We start from the raw sequence: 10,673 nt of genomic DNA on the forward strand, positions 1-10,673 counted from the left end.
TTTAAAGTAGTGACTAGAAAAGTTCACGACTGCAGTGCACGAGTGAAAATGGCTTCAGTTTGTCAGTACTTTGTTTAATAGCCATTAGCCTCTGTTGTACTTGTGTAATTTGCTAATCCAAATTAGCATACAAACACAGTAAACTGAGATGGCAAACATTATACCCACTTAACAACAGCATGCTGACGTTTTCATTGTGAGGCTGATGTTTGTGTTTAGATTAAAGCACAGCTGTACTGTGTACCACATCTGTCTTCATGACATCATCTACAGGCTTCAAATGCATCAACCTTTCAGCAGAGATGTTTGCACACTTGTATCGGGGAGACGGCGGCACCTTTCTTCAGCTCACTGTCACATAAATTGGTTTTGGCATAACAAGAATGTGGCTAGGAAGAAAATCCTGCCCTGAATTAACAAGTCTAAGTTTGATGCACAAGTTCTGTAAGAAAGTTACAAACCAAAAGAAAGTGTTTTTCACAAATATAAATATAACCTTTGCAGTGATTTAAAAAATGATGTTCTGCATCACAAACCTTTACTTAATAAAATTATAATTATATTTAATTTATTTTCACTTGGTTCCATCTTTCACATTAAGATCCCTTTTCTATGAACGTCGCCCAGCCTTGAAATAACACATTTTACACAGACACAGTTGACCGTTATTTCTGAAAGGCGGCCTCCATCATCTCCCAAGCAACCTGGAAAACTGACCATAGATGTGTCACATATGATCCTGCAAATGAAAAAATGTGATGGTTATGTTCATTTCAAATAAAATGCAAATTGTAAATCTGTTCCAGTCAGTTCAAGCCAGAAGAATAACTTGAGCTCATCTTTAATTCATGGGAGCACTTACAGTGCTGTGCCAGGGCAGTCTTCTTCCTGTGCACCGCTAAAAGCAGATTCTCAGAAGGGTCAGTGTTTCCTTAGGGAAACAGCTGGAAGCAGGCTTCCTACTGAATGTCTTCCACAGTTCTCATACTTCCCGTCCTTCCTTCGTCTCCCTGAGAAGCATCCACTGTTGACAAGTGTGATGATTTTTGATCCTGGGTATTATCTTTGCAGCCCAGCCAGCAAATTTGAAAGCTGCAAGTTTCTCGTACTGTGGTGAGATTCATCAGACATACATTCTCAGGAGATACAGTGTTTGAGTGAAACAGAAAACTTGAATGCTGGGTGTAAATTTACTCTGGTCTGGGAGGAAAACAATGACTTGCCTGCCTGTTTTTATAGTTTGGCCACAGTGACAAAGTTCACTAAACTAATTTTCACGCTTAAATCAAAGAGTGGAGGCTTGCTGAGAGTATTTTGACTGATGCTGATGACGGTGTTAGATTCTCAGCTCCAGCTACACTGCTGCCTCTGCTGTGCACTTTGATTCACAATAGCTTATATGCTCCAAACTACCTGCTGGTTAATAAGCTATGGCATGGAAAGAGAAGGGACGTTATTTCTTTGAAGTTTGGCCCTAGTTTGAGTTGCTAAGGAACAGCACACCTAGTATTAATGTGTTTAATGTGTAGCGTGTGAAGCTGTAATGACAGGACTGATCATAAAGAGGAAAAATCTAGGATTTATATTAACTTAAGAAACTGTGAGTCTTTTTAATCTTGGATAACTGTTAACGCTTGATCACAATATGAATTCAACATATTATGATTACAAGATTTTCCTTACAGAGAAACAACTTTTTGCATTTACTTGGTTTTTTTTCTGTGAAGCACTTATTTCATACTATGTTGAATATAAATCCAGTGCAGTGTTTTGGCTCCTTCTTTAAAGCTTAAGCTCAGTCTCGGTTTACTTCGTTTCACCCAAAGATGCAGGAAAAAGAGCCCTTTGTTCAAAAGGACCCATCTAAAGGAAGTGAATGTCACAATCGTTTAATAGGTGAACATGTAGAATAACAAAAAGCTCAATAAATTATGAGCAATTATGTGAGGTAACTGAGATCTCAGTCTTGACCAAGCTACTCTAAACTAAATGATTTTTGTCATAATATAGTAGCCTCGATAAATCACAGGAATTAAGAGAAATTAGAGGTACAGTGAATAAGTAATAACATAATTTTTTCTTATCGATCTGCAATTTCAGAGAGAAAAAGTGTGTTTGGGTTTTTTTCCCCATTTTATCTGTTATGATGTGGGTCTTATTGAATCATGACAAATGGATTTTATTTGCAATATCTCTAATTACTTTTTTCTTAACATCTTTTTCATTCAATTCATTTTCAGTCATTAAATGCATTATTGTGGATACTGCAACTAATAATGCTCTGCTTCGCCCTGTAGCCAGGTGAGATATAAATGTGCTAATTCAGTGGTGATTTGTATTCATTACAGTTGTGAAAATCGATCTCTACAATACAAATATAATACCACTATTCAACATTGGTTGAAGTTCATAAATGAGAGAAAACTGAGCAACACCAGGATTTTCTCATCAAACTGTGCTTCAATTGTTTCTTTAAATATTCTGCTCACTCGCTGCTTACAAAAGATTTTTGATTATTTTATTCAGACACATTCTTCTTGTTCTCTTGTGTTGAAGTGTGAAAAAAAATAAATAAATAATACATACAGTGCCAGTATATCCAAGCTGTTCACATTTTCTTCCCTGTCTGCTTGTGCTTTGTCCCTCCCTGCATAAACCTGTAGCTCTTAAGGTAGACTCGAGCTAGAAATACGAAGCTCTGAATGAATTAACGTGGGGTTAACATAAAGTCATCAGCTCCCTAAATGACTTTGGCATATGCCATCTCTCCGACTCTCATAAATCCCTGCGTCATTAAAATTGCATTAATAATGAAGTATCAGTGTTTGACAATTCTTTGCATATTCTGAAATAAATTAGTGTCGCGTTTGATGAAAATTAACTAAATCTTTTCACCATCAGTCACTGCCACTTCTGCTACATCTACCGAACACTTCCACTCACTTTAAATCCAGATGACGTTTTGCTCAAACTTGCACAAAATGAATCACTTGAGAGACGTCGTCGTTATTTTGACATAAGTTATGGAGATAAGAACAGATGGATTTCCATGGTTGCATTTTAACAAAAGCTTTATGACTGCCCTCTGTGTTTTCTCTCTTGCTTCACCTCAGCACCCTCATCTGGCCTGGCTCAGTGTCAGCTCGGCGTTTGCTGTTTTTCCATTAAATCTTCTGCCTGAAACATTTTTCATTTCCATTTATTATGCAACAGAATGCATTCAGAGGTAGACCATTAATCCATCTCGCTTAAAAAGTAAACTTTGCTTCTACTGCTCAGGTCAGACAGCTCTGCGGTACCTTACATACATACTTAATCTTTGACTAAATTTGGATCTCATTTTATTTCGCTCTAAAATGACCATGGAAACACAACACCCGTCTCAACATAATTATACTTTTTAACATGTATTAATAAAGGCCATTTGTATGTTTTTTGCTTACCCTGTGATGCACCTTTTTTTCCTAGTGTGCAGGTGTAAGCATGTCGGATGACTCGATGTCTTGAAGGTTATACACGGCCCATTTGACTAATGGCCCGACTCTCTGTACATGCTCATGCTAATCACTTCTCTGATTGATTGTGGTGCTCCAAAGCACTAATGGCATCATTAGCTGGAACTGTTGTGGCAGTCTCGGCTCTGAGCTTTCAATTCCCTAACAGAGATTTTCTTTATCCTTTCTGTTGTTATTAAGATCCTAGACTGGGATGGGTTCATTTTGAATTTAATTGGCTTTATTTTTAGTACAGGTGGAAAACGTAGATCCTTAACCCCGAGTGTTGCCACGTTCAGTCTTTGGTCATTCTGTTAGTTAAGCTGTAGCCAGTGTTACCATGGAAACCCTGGAACAAATCCTGTTGTAAGAAAAATGATCAGAAAAAAAATGAAGAGAAAGATGGCGAGCATAGCTGCAGTGAGACTTGTATCATTAGTAAGGGAATGGTACATTTGCACCTGGATGCTAATTGTACGTAAACACGATGGACTTTTTTTTTTCTTTTTTTGCAGGGGGTGGGTGAGGTCAGGGGGCCTATAGTCACACAAGTGAAACTTTGCTTTTGGTGTAGTTTATGAATTCCTGCCAATCAGAAGAAAAATAGGAATAGAAAAAAAATCTGCTGGAAATTCAATTCTTGATTTAACAAGATTTTTATGTGTCAAAGCTGCAGATTCTGTCTTCCCAGCCATCTTAAATGTGCAGCAGAGTGATGTCTCTCATGAACAGTCAGCTGTCTGAGCTCAAAGGATCGACATGCTAATCTTTACCAGCTGTTAAACTTGTACAAGAGCAAGCTGATAACTACCGAGTCACAGTCTGACACACTCAAGAAGCTGTGAGCATGCATGGTGAGAGTTTTTAATGCTTGCTAGTTGCCTGAAGAAAGAAAGAGAAAAGTTTTAGACTTATTTGTTGCACATATTTGTGACTGCCTTTAGACACTCTGCCCATTTTCATGATAGTGTTACTTTATTAATTCAATGTGTGCTTATGGATTGTATTACCTTAAAAAAGGAACAAAGTAATTTCACCTGGAAAAATATGTGACGTGCAAAGTTTAAGTGTTGATTCATGGGTAACTTGCAAAGTCAGTATAATAGGGAAAAAAAGGACTAATCCATCCCAGCTAGACTTGCTGATTTCATTTGTAGATTTCCCCATCAGTTTCAATGCAAATAATGCAAATTTAAGTACCCTCATTTTGTAAAAAGGTAGAATTAAAGTTGTGTGTTTATTGCATAACAGCCAGCAGTTGGTGCTCATTAAGTCTTATGGCAGAAACAAACATTGGAAATTAGATTTCACTGACCTAAAGTTACCCCCATTACTACTTCTACCAACAGGTCTAGGCAGTGTTATATAACCGTTCACACCCTATACAACAAAAGAGTGGAAAAGTTGTGAAAAAATCCACTGTGTCGGTATCAGAACTGAATACAAAAAAAGAGCATACCAGAGTATCTCAGTCTTTCAGAAGTAAAGATGAGGATGGGTTCTTCTTTTTTAAGATTGTGTAGGAAAATATTTCCATCATAAACTTCATAATCTCTACAGTAGATGCTATCATATTGTCATAGCTGATAGTAACAGTTGCAGACAATTATCTATAAGGGAAAAGGCAAAAACCCAGTGCTGAATGAGCATGATCTAAGAGCTAAGATCTCTAAGAACTCCTTAAAAAAATGAATTAAAAAAAAAATCACAATTCTTAAATGGCTCACAGCAATGTTTCAGTAACACTTCTGAAAATGTGTGTTTATGTTCAGCGAGCAAAGATTGTCCACAAATGCAAGTCAGAACTCTACCAGCACCCAAACAAGAGCCAGCAATGCTGCCATTGCCATCTGGATACACAAAATCTGAAATTCTGTTTGAAAATCATGAGTACCATATCATGCAAATTAAAGAGAAGAGGCATTATGTAGCTTTGTGGACAGGCTTGAGTAACATAATGTCACATAATTTTCTTTCAAAGACCTTGCTTATTTCTGCAAGACAATGTCAAACCACTGCTAACCAAATTATTCTAATGCATTATAAAAACAAACTGTACAAAATTCAACTGAATATAGAATTTCAATGACTTGCACATTATGCCTTTTTGCATTTAATTCAATTTCCAGCAATGCTCCAACAATTATGGAAACAGGAATGCTTTTAGTGTTAAGTTTGTCTGTCTGACGCAGCAGATCCCAGGGTAAGACATCAATTGTTTTCTGTTGATTCTTTGGTGTGCAGACTGAATCATGGCCGGGGTTATCAAAGTGTGTGGATGGCCGCAGGGAGCCATAAAGGTTAGGAGTGTGTTTGCAGAGTGGAGCTGGGATGCTGCCAACCTGTCAGACAGTGTTTAGCTAGTGTCAGTTGGGGAAAATTCTAAGTGTAACTGAAGCTTATTGTGTAATCATGGGGACTGGAGTCCAGCTGGATGAATGACACACCAGTTTTGGGGTTATTAAAACGAGGACATTCATTGAGACGTGTGCACGCCCACATTTTAAGCGCCTTCCCCTTTTTTGTTGTAACTACTTGCTCGTCAGATTTTAAATGTCCTTCTGCTCTGTCTAAATGTGGGCCAGGTGTGAGGCTAGATCTAAAGCAGCTGCTTCCCACTATTTTTAAATCAAAAAAGGTGGTGGTAGTTTAATAAAAAAGAGCAGCAGCATGAAAATAAACCTAATCAACCATGAAGCAGATGAAAAAAAAGGATAGTGTTTGCCTGGCTTGCTCCCTTTGTCCTCAAACGAGAAGCTGATTTTGGAGGTAGCACAGGATCCGTATGAATAACAACTATGAAGAGGTTCAGTGACTGTATCAAATTATGGATACTGGGGGGGAAAAATATTCCCTGGGCTTAAAATGGATATCTGATTTTTCACATTAGCGCCTGTTGACAGGTCTCGGTCAGTCCCACACACCTCATCTCTGCTGGAGGCTTTAGCAACTTGAAGCTTTACCAACTTGAGGCTTCATTAACCACTATTAGCATTACAAATATGAGCGTCTGACTAAGCTGCAGGTGTCAGCTTTTGTTGCTGGTAATGTAGGTGAAACGATTTGTCAGATTCTGTCCACTTTAGTCCAGCAGTCTAAGAGTACAATGTTAATAAGGTGCTACAAAACTCCTGATTTATATCAAGTAAGTTGTGGTTTTGAAAATGAGCAACAAAATCAGTCAGAAAAATTGATGTGTTATATAAGATATATGGAACATCATAATCTACTCCCTAATGATGCGGAGAGTCAATTAAAACATTTAGCAGTGGCAGCAGATGTGGCATAAGTATATTGAACGAGCAGGTGAAACCCAACATCAGTGTACTCTTTTTATTGAGCTGTGCCTCGTTATGTTTCTGTGACCACTGATAATTAATAAAAATAGAGGTGATCATGTTCAGCACAGTTTGCTTCTGTAATATTGGGCGATCGACAGCACCGGCGTTGTGGGTTCCTCCAGGCCACCCTCAAGCCATCAGGGCTGGAGTCATTCCACTTCCACCTCTATTGATTTAGCAGAAAATGAAGTAAATCTGCTTTTCATTAGCTGGCGAGGAGCTAGTAACCTCTGTTATTTCTCTCTAATTTTGACAAAGAAAAATATAATACTTAAATTTAATAAAATAAACGAGTTTAAAGTTATGATTAAATAATAGCGGTGCTCGGTTTTTATTCGCAGGTTTTTAAATGTGTTCTTAATATTCTTTTTGCACTCGTGTGTTTTCATTCTTTTCTCAATCCCAACATCCCACAGAGATCATTAGGACTTCATGCAATTTAACATTATTTAATCTCAACGTAACACCTACTGTGCAAGTTGAGCTGTTTTTAGACAGCTGCTGAAGTCATTGGCAGTATAGAAATCTAGTTTTAAAATAAGTCTTTCTGACTATGTGCAACAGAGCTCCTGTGGTTTTTTTCTTAACACAAAAAAATGATGCTTCTTTTTGAGCCTGCAGGCTAAATTACAGCATCTCCATCACTGTTAACTGTTCAGTTTTCTTGCTGAGACTGTTTTTTGTGGTTTTCTTTGAGTGGTGTCACCTCCTGCCCCGACAGAGCAGACAGCTGTGCCGTTTACAGGTAGGATGATCACCATGCGCCCTATTATTCTCTGTGTGACTCAGAGTTTTAAAGACTTTTCAATCAAAATGAGTATGCAGGTGAGTGCAAAGGGCAACTTCTATAATAGTCGGTCTTGAATGGAACCTGTTTTTTCTGAATTTGGCACAGCAGACTGATTGCTTATGTTCAATTAAGTAACGTGCTGATCTGTGTTTTACTTCAAAATATACCAGTTATTTATCTCATTCTGTACAGTAAAAAAAGTAAACATTACTTTTAGCTACAAAATTATAGTCCTGTATATGTGACTTGTATATATGTCTGAACACCGCTATGTATTTATAGTCCTCTTCTCCAAGACTTAAATTCGTAGCTGAAGGTGGCAGTGATCAATATTCATGTTAACTGATTACTGAAGGTGTTGCTACTGGTAACAAATCCACAGATAACTGCCACTTATCTCACGTCCTTTCAGCTCTACAGTCTCCTTTGTTTGTCTCGGTTTACTGTTTTTAAGCATCTCACCAGAGATGCACATGGAGGCAATTTTATAGACCAAAAAAAAAAAAATGTTGCTTAAAAACACACTGATAAGATTTTGACTACTGAGGTCAGTCTTTTTGATTAACAGAAAAAGAGTGACTGCTTGGATAAAAATGGTGTAAACACTGTGGTTTTACAGAAAATACATCTTAGTGGGTGATTCTGAATGTAAGAATAAGTCAGTGAAAAACTTCTGGGAAGTGTCTCTAAGCCTTATAACAGAGAAATGTTTAGTAAAGGTTTAGTCTGGCTCATTTTTACACACAAAAAATATCTAGAGCAGGTGTTGCTATAAACCAAAGAGACTGTCTTCTACAGGAGAAGAATGCCGGAGGACAGTTCTGCCTGCATCAGCTACATCAAAGAGATTTTTCGTGTTAATGCAAGGCAGCAGCTGTTTTAAGGTTAAATCAATTAAGCTAAATTGATGAGCACAGCAGCATTCACTACCTTTGTTTGAGTATATGAATTCTTTGATGGAGGAACGTGCTGAGGATTTCACTGGAGCCAGTTTTCTGGCCACAAATAAGCGCCGCACCTCAACATGTTGTTATCCCTGACACAGACTCGAAGATGATAGACAAGTCCAAGCCAAACCTCTGTCACATCACAAAGGAAGCTATCTCTAGATGGTTTTATGAACCCTGAAAACAACTATTAGATGGAATGATGATTAAATGAGCTGCTACCATGAGACATCGATCTTTAAGTTTTAATCAGTAGCTACCCAGGGACTTATCTTTGTATTAAAAAAATAAAAGCTTTAGGTCCAGCTGGAAGATGGAAAGTGAAGCTGCCCGCTAAGCTTTTTTCTCTTGATGACAAGTGTTGCTGCCGTTAGTTTAGAAAAGTCTAACAGCTAAGAAAAAGCCACTGATTGCTTCGCCTGCCACCGCTAACATTTTAAATTAAGTTTTGATTAATGGCAGCCCAGTGCATGTATACTGTTTTTCTTCGCCTCCTGTGTCTTTCTTCTGCTTGCCCTTGACACAGCCTCACCTGTGCCTTCACCAACAAGGCCAGCGTGGAGCGTGCCCTCTTATGATTCAGCTACAACCTTGCAGAGTCCCTGTTTAACTATTAAGTGTTTAATGCAGGCTTCTGGAACATTCTAGGCCTCATTAACATGAATCTATGAATGTTTAATTGTGGTTTGTATTTACAGGCTGCTCTCTCGCTGCCAGTTTGCTACTATGTGGCCTTTGATCTTGTGACAGTACGTTTGACTAAAACATACCGGGTTATTTTATAGGAGACACATGCCACGGTGCTGCAGCTATACAATGCGGTCTAATTGTATCTGATGTTTGGGCTGGCTCTGTCCCTAATTAATCTGTGATTTCCCTTATGTTTTAGAATTGCAAATTGGATATATTGAGCCTTTGAGCTGTTCGTTACACTGGCTGCATAGCTGGACTGAGAAACCCTCTTTATGGCTCCAAGCTAATTATTCAGCCTGTGGATCCAAGCTCTGGAAGGCTGCCTCTGCCTCTAGCTGTAGGCAGTGAATGTGTGCGTGCTTATGCATTCCACCATAGCATACAGTAGGCGTTAGAAGAAATATGTATACATGCATGCATTTGACATTTCAGATTTCACACTGTGTTCCTGTTCTTTGTATTTTTGCTGGTTATGCATTATACATGGACCTGTTTTAACGTTTTCACAGTGCACGTTTTGCTGTTTGGGAACGATGCGCTTCATTATGTGTGCAAATGCGAGCACATGCCAGTTTGGATTTCTGTGCTAATTTCTCTTGACAGTCTGAAAGGTTTCTTTAAACTTATGTGTGGGCTTTATAGTTCAAAGTTAAAAAATGTCTTTTCATTACGCATTCAAAGATGAGATCACAAGAAGTTGTCAAGCAGCGTTCGAGAACTTTCAGCTGAACCGCAAAAAGCTACACGGTTCCAGTCAAAATCATGTCAAACCCACACGCGGAGTTCGATATTCACCCCGTGATGTTAAGGAACCATTTTATATTAATTCGTTTGGTCTCTGGCATTTATTATATACAACTACAAAAATGATCTAATATCGTGATAATTATTCAGAGCCACCACACATTGCAGGTTCTGACAAATTATATAGATGGGGTTATATTCTGTGCTTTATTTTACATTTTTCTGTAGAAACAGAGAGCAGCTTAGGGGAGTTTAATTAAGCAATCTAAAAAATGAAAATGAAATGAAAAATAGCCTTCATCACACAGGGAGAAAATGGTCTCCTCTGTAATTGGCACAAGAACATTACTGAATGTTAATGAGTGAAACCTTGAATTTTACAAAACCGTGCATTGCAGGACTCGGTGTACAAGAGCCCTTACAGCGAGTTGGCTCTGAAGCTGTCTGTTTACTTGTATTGACGAAGGCTATTTAACTTGACTGTCCTAAACGGAGAGTGCTTGTTGGCACAAATGATATTTGCAGACCAGGGATGTAATAATCCTTCACCATTAAAAAAGAAAAAAAAATGGCACAAAAGGTGGGTTTACATCAGAAACGAGGTAATAAGATAACATCTTGTTGTGTGGAAGGTTGTTTTGCTCAGAACCACAAAGGACACACT

General features: G+C 38.2%; 1 protein-coding gene across 5 annotated transcripts in view; it reads left to right on the forward strand.

Moving 5' to 3' along the window:
• Positions 1-10,673, forward strand: part of asic2 (acid-sensing (proton-gated) ion channel 2) — a 392,319-nt gene that overhangs the window by 253,333 nt on the left and 128,313 nt on the right. The window lies entirely within an intron of this gene.

This window comes from Oreochromis aureus, linkage group 4 (assembly GCF_013358895.1).
Source record: "Oreochromis aureus strain Israel breed Guangdong linkage group 4, ZZ_aureus, whole genome shotgun sequence".
Taxonomy (NCBI): domain Eukaryota; kingdom Metazoa; phylum Chordata; class Actinopteri; order Cichliformes; family Cichlidae; genus Oreochromis; species Oreochromis aureus.